This window comes from Puntigrus tetrazona, chromosome 22 (assembly GCF_018831695.1).
Source record: "Puntigrus tetrazona isolate hp1 chromosome 22, ASM1883169v1, whole genome shotgun sequence".
In the NCBI taxonomy this organism is placed as follows: domain Eukaryota; kingdom Metazoa; phylum Chordata; class Actinopteri; order Cypriniformes; family Cyprinidae; genus Puntigrus; species Puntigrus tetrazona.
This window is the reverse complement of record NC_056720.1, coordinates 11,148,205-11,161,864: the sequence shown is the minus strand read 5'-3', so window position 1 is coordinate 11,161,864 and position 13,660 is coordinate 11,148,205. Positions and strand designations below refer to the sequence as shown.

At 39.8% G+C, this 13,660-nt stretch overlaps 1 protein-coding gene and 1 long non-coding RNA gene across 4 annotated transcripts in view; both read left to right on the top strand.

The window, feature by feature from the left end:
- Nucleotides 1-13,660, top strand: part of LOC122327734 (CUGBP Elav-like family member 5) — a 1,183,696-nt gene that overhangs the window by 488,958 nt on the left and 681,078 nt on the right. The window lies entirely within an intron of this gene.
- LOC122327759 lies at nt 2,136-6,078 on the top strand. Its single transcript, XR_006247712.1, has 3 exons — nt 2,136-2,356; nt 4,989-5,071; nt 5,228-6,078. It is a non-coding gene; the product is annotated as an uncharacterized LOC122327759 (long non-coding RNA).

Below are 13,660 nucleotides of genomic sequence, written 5' to 3'. Positions count from 1 at the left end.
CCTGTGCCGTGAAGCAGGTGCGAACCCGTGAAGGTCAGCGGCGCATTTCGGGCGAGACGTCCAGCAGACTGTTCTTCAAAAATAGCTTCCCTCGGATTTAACACCCTGTCACGCGCGCTCTCCGTGTACCCGTCGGCTGTTATGGAGCATTTCCCACCTGCCTCTATCTACTAATACGATCGATGAATTACAACAGGTACGACAAGGTGCATCACAAGTAGCTGTGGAATAATTTGAAGCGCCGCGGAGGGATTTGAATGGCCCTGGCAGGGTTTATTTTGCGATAATGACCGGCCGGTTTCACATTAGGCCCAAAGCCGCTCGGTGTGCGTGACATTTAAACAGCGCCGTCTTACCTGTGTATTTTCTTAAAGCGTCCTCGGCGAAAAAAAAAATCTAAATATTGAGCCCGAAGTCGTTTTTAAAAAAAAAAAAAAACAACCGTTGAGGTTTAAGAAACTGGCGCGAGGCTGCACGTGACACGAGAGGCGCGAAAAGAACTGCCGGACGTCAGACCGCGATTGACCAATCAGAATCGGGTATTCCAGAGAGCCGCGTTATATTTTTAATATGCAAGACTTCCGACTAGGTGGCCTGTGCGGTAGCCTGAAGAATAATTAAAACTATATCATTAATGTAATTATATATAATCCTATAACCTGGATTATGATAATAAATTAAAATATTAGGGCCAGAAAGGCTTTCAGAATCAAGTTTCTTGATTGTAAGGCTTTGGGAATTAAGTTTTCAAACGTTATTTTTACTTTTTTTTTGTTTTTACAAATGATCATTCATTCACCTCTCCCTTGCTAATTGTAACTGGCAACACCTAAAATCAATCATAAAGATGTACCCTTATATTTACCAAGTAGCCTAAAGCTTTTTTAACACTTTATCTTGTAGCCATGGTGGAAATAGGTAACCATGTTCCTGCAACATTTCCTTAATTAAAAAAATAAATAAAATAACGCTGCAGAATTGATTCTCAGAATTCGGAAAATTCCTGAATTCCATGAATTCCAGAACAAGAAATTGGAATCAATTAAAAAAAAAAAAATCTGACATAAATGACTATGGTCACTCTTACTTAAAAAAATAAAAGGTGGAGAGACATCATACAATTACGTCTTTTAAAAAAAAAATGCAAATGAGCTGGTGGGAAAGTCAAAGGTCACATCCTCCTGTGCAATTAAACAGTTTTTCTTCTTGGCAAGTATATTTTTGAAGGAAAATTTCACTCAAATCTACCACTGTGCATTGACCTCCATTCTAAACTTGTTGACGTTCTTTTTTCAGTGGTACAAAGAACATTTTAGCTCCTTTTATTTTGTTTAATGTACGTATACAACAACAACTGATAATTCTGAGGCGAACTACTCCTTTAATGCACATTTTATTATCCATACGGCTCTTTTTTTTTTTTTACCTCGCTCCTGTTCTTTTACTTATTATCTGGTCCATCTAGTCACCTCAGTTTAGTATTAACCCGATAGGCAGCAGATGAGGATATCAGATAGAGACCATTGTGCCGCTGTGCAAACATTAACATAGTCGACAGGACTGCGATGCCACACAATAGGATTGCTGGGGGACTACAGAAACCCAACTAAAGATAGATTTGTTTGCGTATGACTCACACGGTCAGTTCCCGAAGCATCTGACTCAATGCTAACGCACAAAGCTAATAACAACCCTACATGAACCCTGTTCTGCTCTGTTTGCCCCTTCCCCACGCACGGCCCGAGTCCTATCCCAGAGTGCACCGCGCTTGATGAAGACCTGCGCTGGTTTCTGAATAACAGCGGCTCGCCGCACCTGACGAGAATAAATCTAGATGAGAATTTTTACAGTGGGAGGGATTACGGGGGGGGTGGTTTGTAATCTCAGTGTGGTAGCGTTCGGGCGGAATGAAAATACCGGCCTTATTTACTCGTGCTTGTGTCACTCCCTCATGTTATTTCGTCTGAGCGCGGTTGTTTGTTCCCGTGAAAATGATTTTATGACTTTCGCCGATTCTTATCAGCTACCTGAAATCGACGCCGGTGTGACGTCCTTCTCCGTAACGCCTCAAAATAAGTGCAGTGCGACTGACAAATCAATCATGTTGTGTCACAGTTCGGAGATGCAGTTCGGGCGGGCTGCCAAAGGGGGCGCAGCGGCAGCGAAGCTGGAGACCGTCTTTGGGGCGAGAGCTTCGCTTCAACCGTATACGACTTCCTTATCAGTCCCAGCCTGCTGGTAAAGTCAGCCTGCAGTGCATTGAAGAGCCAAACCCGCCGCCACACAGGGCCCCGTAGAAATGAACGGAACAACGAAAGAGAGTGAGAGAGAGAAAAACAGCGAGAGAAACTAAGTGGTATGAATGTGATATCGCCTGGTTTCCATAATCATCTCATGTATGCGTAAGTAGGTGCTTTCTTGGAGGTTTTCACCAATGCGGCCGCTCTTAGACCGCCATATATGCACGACCCTAAAATGCTTGTGCATTTGTCTGCCATCGCTCTTGGGTTAGGTACTGTAGGTTGGATTAAAGAGCAGTAATCTGGAATAATAAAAAAAAATTAAACAGTATGAACATCTACACGCGAGAAATGGCCACTTGCGTTTCAAGCTGCATCTGACAGCAAAAATAATATATGGTGGAAAATTAAATGTCAGACAGTCATGTGTCATAATGCCTGTATATTTTTGCATCCAAATGTTTGGATGTACATCCAAATATAATCCATATATATATATTAAAATTTAAAAATATGTTCATGGTATGACTTTGACGTCTGACAATTTTTAGAATAAACTAAAAAGTACACATCAAACGCCTTCCTTTTCTCTTCATAAATATGCATAATATACATAATTCATGAGTTTAAAGGCGCGTGACGTCACAAAGGAGTTGCACGAGTGACACTTGAAGGCTGTCAATCAAATTAACCAAGTGCATCAAACCTACGGGAACCTCAGCAGGAAAAGGAACCGCAACGCTTGCGTTCATACTGTCGACGCCCGCGCGGCAAAACCCCCCCCAAAAAACAGATCTAGGTTTCAAAACCCTGCCAGCAGAGAAACTTTAAGATGTAACTTGAAGAACGCGAAGAATGTTTTAATTTCCGCAACAAAGCGAATGCGCGCGCAACGCCCGCTTCTCGCGTTCTCCAACGTGCATTCATGTTAGAAATACTTAAACATAAATTAATATGTCTCCTGGAGATGGAGTGAGGAGATGGACAGCTTATCATACATCTTACACCCAGAGTTCAGCTCTGAGATACCCAACACGCCGCTCACCAAACTCGGCGCGCGGGCACGAGGAGACGGTTTCAAGCTCCCCTCTCTGTGAATTGATTCTACTATGAGCCTATCCGAATCGGAGCGAGAAAACACAGAGGTGCGCACGCACAAACATAAACTTTTAATCGCGCGAACGTCGCCCTTACGCTCGCTCTAATCGATCGGATGCGTATTTAAGAAAGTGTTTCGTGCGTAGTTTGTTTCGCAAAACAAATCCTGCCGTAATTAACGCCGGCTTTCCCTCCGCGTGTCTTTCTCTACGCGGTCGTCCCCCCTTCCTCGAAAATGGAACCGTCCACAATTTATTCCAGGGAAAGACTGACAGTTTTTTGGGTCATGAAGCAGCTGTTCAAGTCAGCAGCCGTTCCCCCCTCCGCTAGAATAAGAAATTAGTCCATTTTAAAGTAAATAACTAAACCCCGAAGCTGATAAGGGAGCGTTATAAAATACTGTGCCGTTCTGATTTTACGGAGAGAATGGACTTAGGATAAAGACGCAATAAATGTGAATGTTCCTGTCCCATCATATTATGGAAATGTGAGATCTAAATATTTTGGATCATGAACGGAGGGGAACAATAGACGCTAAGGCCTAGACAATGAAATAGAGAGTTAGACTCTCATCAGCTCAATAAACACAAACCTTCTGGATGTGACAGAGATTTAAAAGGTGGTTGACCTAAGAATTCCTATAATTTGCCGAATTGTTGACCTTTTGTGTGCTATTACGTGCTTTCACACGCAATAACGTTCGAGGCGCCCGTGTATTCGTGAATTTCGTCATCTTTAACTCGGGTGACTTTCATCTAACCTGGGCTGTTTTCTCCGAGGAGGCATGGGAGCCAGTTCTGGTTCCGAAAAAGAAGGAATAAAACGATGAAATAATTGACGGTGAAAAAAATATCGCTCAACGTGAGATTGAGTAGTGTGTGAATAACTCATCCTTAACGTCCAACAGCGACACCAGTGGACGAAGGCATGGAGGGACTGCTGGCAGCCATGTTAGGAGACGACATTTTCACATTTGGCTGATCACTCATGAAAATCATGAAAATTAAATTAATATGTCGTCAGTATAGACAGCAGAAAAAAATATATTGAAAAACACTAGTTTTGCGCTAAAGAGTATAAATAAAAATACATTTCAAAAGTGCTAATATAATTCTACAATACAAATAAACTCGCACAAATAATACTAAAATATGAAGTAATGATACAATCATTGTCTATATACTTTTATATATATATATATAGATAGATAACGCATGTGTATGCCCTTTACGTGGAAACCATATGAACATCAAGACATGAATTTATATTAGAGTAAAAAAATATGAAGTCTCATTTCAGAAAACCACCAGACAGCACGCTATTTATCGTGTATTTGACAAGCGTGGATAAGACCTGCACATCATCTGAGTCATGATACTTGAACTTTAAGTCCATTCACACAAGTTGTTTGGTTGCGCTTGCCGTGGCGCAATCTCTGCACAGCGTATCAACATTATTCTGGATAAATCTCCCTTATACCTGAATCTTGAATATCCTGCGTGGTCCGTAATGCTCAAAGACCATGATTCATGAATAATTCAGTGAGATTATATAGAGTTTCTCATGAAAATGCTATCTATTATGTCCTTATTTAGCGCATAAGTGCGATATATATATATATATGTGTGTATGTATGTATGTATTGTACAGCCCCAATGTACATTGGTGATACAGTGGCGGTTACCTACGCTCCACGCGCCTCATCTCTACAAGACCCCGTCAGATATCTCACGGTACAGTTCAGCACATAGATAAAACCGCATCTCAGATTTCGCTGAAGATACTATATGCGTTTGATGTCAGATTTAGCTGCTGACTTTTACCCCCAGTTTGGCAGCGGATGTCAGCATGGTCTGTATTAACGCCTCGCTCCGACTCTGTCTGTCCAGCATCACCAGTCAGCAAGCACCATCCGTTCCTGCTCCAGCCTATAATGAAGATCATATGTTTAGCTGGTGCTGAAACCCAACACGAGACGTCCACATCAAATAAAAGCTGCTGCCAGCAGCGGGGCCTGCAGGATCTGTCCCGCTCCGGGAGAATGAAACCATATCTCTGTAGGCCTGCAACACAGGCCGTAAAAAGTAAAGAGGGCCCCCGTCCCCACGAAAAACCCAATCCAACCAGGCTGGGATGAGTTCACTTTTGCTTTGTCGAGAGTGGAGGTTTGGACGAGAGGTCCTGTGACATTTTGACATTTTTTGCATAGAGGAATATCCCGCAAATGCCACCGATTTTTGAATGGCCTTCAACGTACAAAGAGGCCTTTGAAGAGTCCATATGGGAGTTGGGCTAAACCGGTTGCGCTGTGTGTATTTGATTCACTAAACAGAACCAGCTTATAAGAGTCATTCGTTCAGGATTCGTACAACCAGTCTCGCTGTCTGTTTTGCGTTGTGGATTCAGTAGCGATAGTTGGGGTTGCGCCGTATGTAAACTGTGACAGGAATAAAAAGAAGTCCATTAAAGGTAGAAGTACAGTGCATTCAAAAACGCTAGGTCTGGAACTTACTGACGTACCCCTCCCCCTTTTTTCAGCATAGTGATAATGTGGTGATATTATAGCATATAGCGAGAGAGATTTACAAACAGTTTTTAAAAACTGGCCGAATTTGGTACGTTTTTCAGCAAAGCACATGGGTGAACAACGTAATGATTATTCAGACGATGAAATAAAACAAAATCCAATTAATAAAAACTGGCATTGTCGAACCATTAATCACATCCAAAATAATTAGTTTGAATTATATATGCATTTTTCATAAACACATTTATATTAACATAACTGAAATTATATATAAATATTTTAAATGTATAAACAACATATTTTTCTTAAATTTATGCATTAATGCGCCTCTATTTATATATACATAATAAATATGCAGTATACACATATATTACGTTAGCAAAAACTTTTATTTTGGATGCCATTAATTGCGATTAATTGTTTGACAGCACTAATAAAAACTCTTTGTTTGCTGAGTTGTGAAAATTGCACGATTTCGTGACCTTTATACAGTGCGGCGTCATTGTATAAACTTCAAGTCTATCCCTCACGGCCTAATTTTTATCCTTCAAATATTTAAAATGACATCTAGTCGCAAACAAAATTGAATTGCCTGAAATTGGAGGCTAATCTCACTCATCTGAATGGCAAGCAGGTTTTGTGCAAAGCGTTTCGTGCCATTTTGTGCAAAGCCTTTGCGATATTTTAGAAATGTGAATAAAAAAGTGTTGCGAAATTGCCGTTTTTTTAATCGGAGGAGATATGAAGCGCCACAGTCGTGTGCAGTGTTTATCCACCCGAGCGTTAATGACAAGGAAAGGCCCTTATGCTTGAGAGCGGCCATGTTTGAGGTGTTTCTTGGAGGTTATAGTACATTAAAGAACGATCGTGTGATTTTTGCGCACGCCAGATGTCTGAATGCAGAATGCGAATAAATTGTATCGATTGCGTTTTTCGTATATATTCCTTTTTCGTATTAGCTGGATTGAAGGGTGATGTAAATGTACCCAACGAGAGAGCCCAGGGCAAAAAGTGATGTTTAGTGGGATGTGTCGTAACAGTCCTGCAACAAAATATCCGCATGCACGTCTTCTGCAAGTGACCATCTCTCCTTCGTACTCTTCTTTTTGATCACTGCAAATCAGTACGCAGACCGCTTGGATCGTGAGCGTTTGACGAACAACTGCCTCGTGTGAACTCACCCCGTCGAACCTTTGTTCGTGAAATGCAGAAATTGTCGTCAGAGAAACGCCCTCCTGAAAAATTGCGTTGTGTGGGATCGCAATGGTTTTTTTTCTTAGTTTGCGATCCAAAGACTTTGTGAACCTGGCTTAACCCGACTAAGGTCAAATGCAGTGCTGTTGTATTACTATCGAAGCACAAAAGTCCGTCTTAGTACTTCATTGTGCACACATTAGCAGAAGAATGCGCTTTTTTCTTCCGTGTACGCTCTCGGTGTAACTTGGACACCCAACACGGCAGTGTTCAAGCTGATGATCGACATGTGCCGGATGTTTTTGTCAATGGCAGGAATGAGATCGGTGACAGATATAACACAGTGTGTCCTTCAAATCGACTGACAATAAGCATTGTGTGATTAACTCGTTATTTAAATATGCCTAGAGTTGTTTGCGTGTTTGCAGAGGTACGAGCATTTAAACGTGTTTAGCCAGCAAGGCTAGTTTAGCTGCAATTGAATGAACGAAAATCCCTACGAGGAAGTCGGTTGAGCATTTTGTAGGCTTTGTTCTGGAACAAGCACACGCGTTGTAATTGTCCACATGAACCTTGACGTAGGTGTAATTTTCTTAGTTGAACCAAATGAAAAGAGTTCAAGCCGAGGTATAAGACTCAATCAAGAGCATCTAATCCCATCAGCCTCAGCACAGTCCTTGCGGCTCATGTAACATCCATTTACATTTATTTATTTGGCAGACGCTTTTATTCGATGCAACTTAGGCCGTGCCCTCGCTACACGACTGTCAGGCTACTAAAATTGCATTACACGATCTTTCCTGTCTTCTGTCATGTTGTTGTTGTTGTAGCAGAACACGTATTAGACAAAAGATGAGGTGAACAAATGACAAAATCTGTGGTCAAGACATATCTTTAGCATTAAAACATAAACACATAAATGGTTATAGAAAGCCGCCTGAAATGTTAAGTGGTCGAAATGTATTTATTTTTTGTGGATGACGTAGAACCATAAAACGTTCATCCAGTCATATCTGGTTAGCCTCCGGCCCGCCCATGTGTGTTCATGTGTTTTGGGAGGCGTGGCTTTGACAAGGGATTTTGTGTTTTCAAAGCTGGCCTCACTGAAAGCTCCTACCCTACCCTTAAAGGGACAGTTCACCCAAAAATGAAAATTCTGTCACTAATTACTCACCAAAGAGTATGATCGATACCCGTGAGATCAAATTTACATATTTTTGATGAATCCCATGAGCTCTCTGACCCTCTCAAAGACAGCAAGTGTTCTTACAGGAGCAAGTCTCTGAAACGTAGCAAGGACATCGATAAAATGCATGTGACATCGGGGATTCAACCCTTTTTTTATACTTTTTTTAGAACAGCATCATTGGACTATTGGAATGACATGAGGGTGAATAATTAATGATAGAATTTTATTTTTGGGTGAACTATCCCTTATAAAGTTGTATTTACGTATTTCCAACTTGATCTGCATACATTATTGCGTACACCGGTAAAAATGATCTTTTAAAGATTATTCAAGTGTTTTTATAAAGAAATTCTTATTAATTCTTATTCTTATTGTGTATGTTACTTGCTGTTTCTTTGCAGTTAATTATGAAATTTACTAGCATATATGTATATATATATATATATATATATATATATATATATATATATATATATATATATATATATATATATAGTGTTGTCAAATGATTAATCGCGATTAATCACAACTAAAAGTAAAAGTTTTTGTTTACATAATATGTGTGTATACTGTGTATATTTATTATGTATATATAATTGCACACTCATACAGTATTTTTGTTAGTATTTACATGTGTTTACTGTTATATATTTATCTTTATAGAATTTCTATTATATATAGATGTATTTAATAAAAATATTTCTTAAATATATATGTGCATAATAATTTGTCAGCACTAATATTTATATATAATGTAAAATATAAGAATATAAATATATATTTAATGTATATACATGTAAATATTTTCTAATTACATACTATACGTACCATACTGTACTGTATTTAAATATACAAAATAAATATACACAACATACAAATATATGTAAACAAAAACATTTGGATTTAATTAATTGCAATTAATTGTTTGACAGCACTATATAGCTTATCTGCTTAATTGCTTGTATGATCACAATATGCCCAGCTGTAATCTGTTAAATGCAACTATAAGGCATTAAGATGTTAAGACATTAACATCATGATTTTCGGCAAAGCTGCTTAGGAATGATTTTTTTCAGAGTCAGAGGCACAAAAAAAGACTTGACTAAACTTGATTATATGCATTACAGCGCAGTATAGAAAAATACAATTTTATTAATAAAAAAAGAGCAATTCAATCTTCTTAAACTTTTTTTTAAAGAAAATTTGGTAGATTGCGAACTGTTTATGTTTTGTATTTGACTTCTCTATCGGTTTTGTTCCACGTCTTGAACCAAAAGTTCATCTGTGGCAGCAAAATCCGAGCAAAAATCCAATAGCGAGTGCACGGCCTTTACAATGCATGTGTTTTCTTTGGGAATTGTTCCCATGGCCTTGGTATCGCTAGTGCTATAACTCTAACACGAAGACTAAAACAAAAACATCCAGGATCCAGACACTTGGGCTGCGATGAGCCCTAGAAGAAACCTGAGTCCTGCTGTTTGTCACACACACACACACACACACACACACACACACACACACACACCGGCTCTGCCCAGATCAGATGCTATCTCTTGAGGAGGTGTCTGTGGTGCGGATGGCTGCTGTATGAGCAGGATAAACAGCAGCAGTGGGTATAATCCACTGCGCTCAGTCCGAGAGCTGTGTGGATTAGCTGCCTCCGGCTCTGCTAGCCTCTTCACTCTCCTTTTGCACCTCGAAAGTAGCCTAATTGAGCCAAATCTCATTATTTGGTACCTGGACACTGAGACGATAATCAATCGGGCCCTGGTCGTCTTTAAATGGATCATACTGTCATAGCCGCAGCTTGTTCTGGTGCGTTGATTGCACGAAATGGATGGGAGGAGGAGGAAAACAGATTTGTTGTTCAATGAAGGCAATCATTTTTACGGCTCTTTGAGGGTGTCACTTCCGAAATCAATATCATTTATAACGTTTATGAGTTAAATGAGCGATTAATGGCACTTTACGTAATTTGTGTACAAATTACAGAGGCCTGCAGCTCCTAAGAATTCAGTTTTCCTTGTCGAAATTAAATTAAATTGTATTTTTTTTATTGAAATAAATGTATGAATAAACACCAAAACAGGTTAAGAATTCATCATAAATTTTGGTGAAAAAGTTGGAAATTTGAGAATAAATTACTACAGTGAACCAAATAACAATTCAGCAAATTACGTCACAATTAATGACCCTGGAGTGGGACTTGTGTGTTTAAAACCGGCTAAGAGTTAATCGTATGTTAGATAATTGTTATCAAACATAATTCTCACATGGGGTTTGTGTCTCTAATGCTTTGAGAAAAGTGAAAAATGTATTCCATTCATGGTAAATGCTTGCAGGCGGTCTTGGTCACGTTTTTTATGAGCGCAATGACATTTTTGAGGGGAATGTAATTTATACATGTTTATGTGTTAAACGAGCTTCGATAGCAATTAATGCTTTGAGCCACGATTCATTTGCTCAGCTGTGACACTTTGAAGTCAAAACGTGATAAACCAAGTCATTTTTTTAAAAACCGCTGTATGATTTCGGGACTTCCTTCCTCTCTGAAAATAAGTGAAGCTTATTTTAGCCCGTGCGGTAACCATCTGGGATGGTGATGAAGAACAAGGCTTCATGAAGCTTTCAGGAGGACGAGAATATTTCGAAATCCAAAAACTTAAAAGGAGGTTCATCGTCTACTTATAAGCAAAACAAGACGTATGAAAAGAAAATGATTATGGCTATTAAGGGAAAAAAAACTCTGCAGACGGTAATTCCCGACGTAACGCACCTTGCGCGTATACACACGTCCTCATTTACATATTTACATGCATATGCAAACAGGCGTGAATATGTACGTGCGGATGCTTTACAAAGATGTACTGCGGCAATGAGCAACCGCTGCTAATGCAACATATTAATCCACACGTTAAGCCTAATTTAACAATGCTTTCAGCTATACGTTTGACACATCTTACCCGTGACTGCATTTATTCTACTCAGTTTTATGAAGCTGATTTCAGCCACGTAAAACACCAAATGGTGAGATCCAAACCTAAAAAGGTGGAGGAAAAACTGAGAAATTGTGAGGTAAAAGGTCACATATTTTTTTTTGTACAAATTTGAAAAAAGGTGGGAAAAAAATATATGTACGATGTAGCTCGCAATTCTGAACGTAAACCGAAAATTCTGGGAAAGAGGTGAAAACTGCGAGACACTTGCCATTTATACTCGTAATATGGCATTTGATCATCTTGCAATTCGGACATTTTTCAGTAAAAAGTCTTCAGTCACAGTGTAACGATGTAAACACTGCATTCTGAGAATTTCCAGGTAGAAATGTAAAACTCTGAGGGAAGAAATCTAAATTGCGTTTATACATAGAGATAATTTCAGATTTTTTTTTGCGTGATATCAACAAGCTTCTATAGATTTTCCTCAAAAAACCAAGACCAAAAGATTCAATTCAATAGTGCATTTTAAATCACCCCAGTTAAACCCCAAAAAAAACAAACAAGCCAGGTCATTAAAAAGGTGTCGATGTGGGTATCTGTTTGAGTGTGAACGTGCAAGAGTGATTATTTGACAAAAGAAGCTCGTTTCCAGGAGTGTGTGAGGGAATCTCACAGGAGTCTGAGTGTATTATGGGTTTAAGAGTGTGTGAAGGTGTGTGTGCGTGTGTGTGGGAGAGCCGCAGTAGTATGTCAGAAAGGAGGGTGTGTGTGTGGCGGACGTCACTGAAGAACTATGTGCGAGCGAATGTTTGTGTGTGCGTGTTTCTGGTGAAATAATGAACATCTCTGTGTGGGTGCGTGTGTGTGTGTGTGTGTGTGTGTGTGTGTGTGTGCGCGCCGGTAGCCTGTTGGGTAAGCATATGTACGCGTCCAATTACGTGTCTGTCAGTGTTGTTGTGTGTTTTGCGCGAAAACGACAGGCTGAATGCGCACGTATCTGTGCAAGACAGCAGTTTGCGAGCACGTTTGTGTGTGTGTGAGAGTGAGAAAGCAAGAGAAACGGCTTGGCAATGGTGTTTTTCCTGCAGTAATCAGGGAGAGTATAGCCCTGGCCCTGTGTACCTCTCCCTGCCTGCGGTTTGTCCACATGCCTTCTCTTCTCGCAGTGGGGGAGGGTTGTGTGTGTGCGTGTGTGTTTGCATGCGCAGTTTTAGGGGTGTTGAGGCCCTTGGAAGGGAACAGGCAGATCTTGTTAGCTGGCCTGACCCACAGAAACGCAGTCAACAATGCGACACGCTAAGACGGGATGAGATGACAGTACGGCGCGGAAAGGGACGGGAAAATTCCTCCGCTGGCATTTCTCAGCGCGCAATCAAACCGAAAATGTCATCTGCCGTATATTCGCCATAAAGCCGCGCAGTCTCGTTCCTTTGTCCCCATCCCGAATGCTCAAAAATCGACAGTTTGGTGCGAGGAAACCAGATGCGTCGCCATCTCTAGACAGAATATCGCTGCTTTTTCTGCTTCCCTCAAGTCGAAGAGGCCCGCTTCCATCTACCTACATCACCGAAATGGCATGCGTGGTCCGCCACAATGTGGTGGGACTTTTTTCATGCACGAATAGGCTTTTTCTTGTTGCTCTTAGCAATACCTGCTTTTGATTAGTTCGGTGCATTCGAGTGCTGAGCGAAACCCCAGACAGGCAGATGCGATACCGCTACTCCCATTCATAATATTTAAGCTTAATTTGAAAGAACGGATGGTATTTTCTTCGTGGAAACACAAGATACATCAATATGTGGCAGTGTTGTAAATATATGTTCTCGGTTTTATTGCGCTCAAGCTTTTTTTTTTTTTTTTTGGCTGATCTCAGCTAAGCCGCGTTAAGTAGCCTATCGAACAATATCAACAAACAGCATGTTTGTCTTATTTAACCGTTACAATATCTAAAAGTAAATAATTTTTTTTATTATTACCAGAAACCGATCATTCCATTCTGCAAGTTTGCATTAAATTGATTGAAAGTCACAGTAAATACATTTATGTTACGTAATATTTCTCAAAACGGATAATAATAGTAATGTTTCTTGCACAAAATCAGAATATTGGAATGATTTGTGAAAGATCATGTGACACTGAAGACGAAGAGGAATGATGCTGGAAATCAGCTTTGCATCACAGGAATAAATTACATTTTAAAATATATTAAAACTAATCAAATATATTAAAAGATTAAACTGTAATAATATTTCGAGATATTAGCATTTTACTGTATTTTTGTTCAGATATATGCAGACTATAGTGTACAACAAAATGAATGTTTAGCAAAAATGCACCTTTATTTTTTTTTACCAGAAATTGGACCAAAAACGCTGATGACTCATGTTGCTCTATAACAGTTTTTGTCCAATCAGAGGCCTTTAAGGAACGAGATTGCCCCTCCCCCAATACCAGCTTCAGCTAACTAGCAATT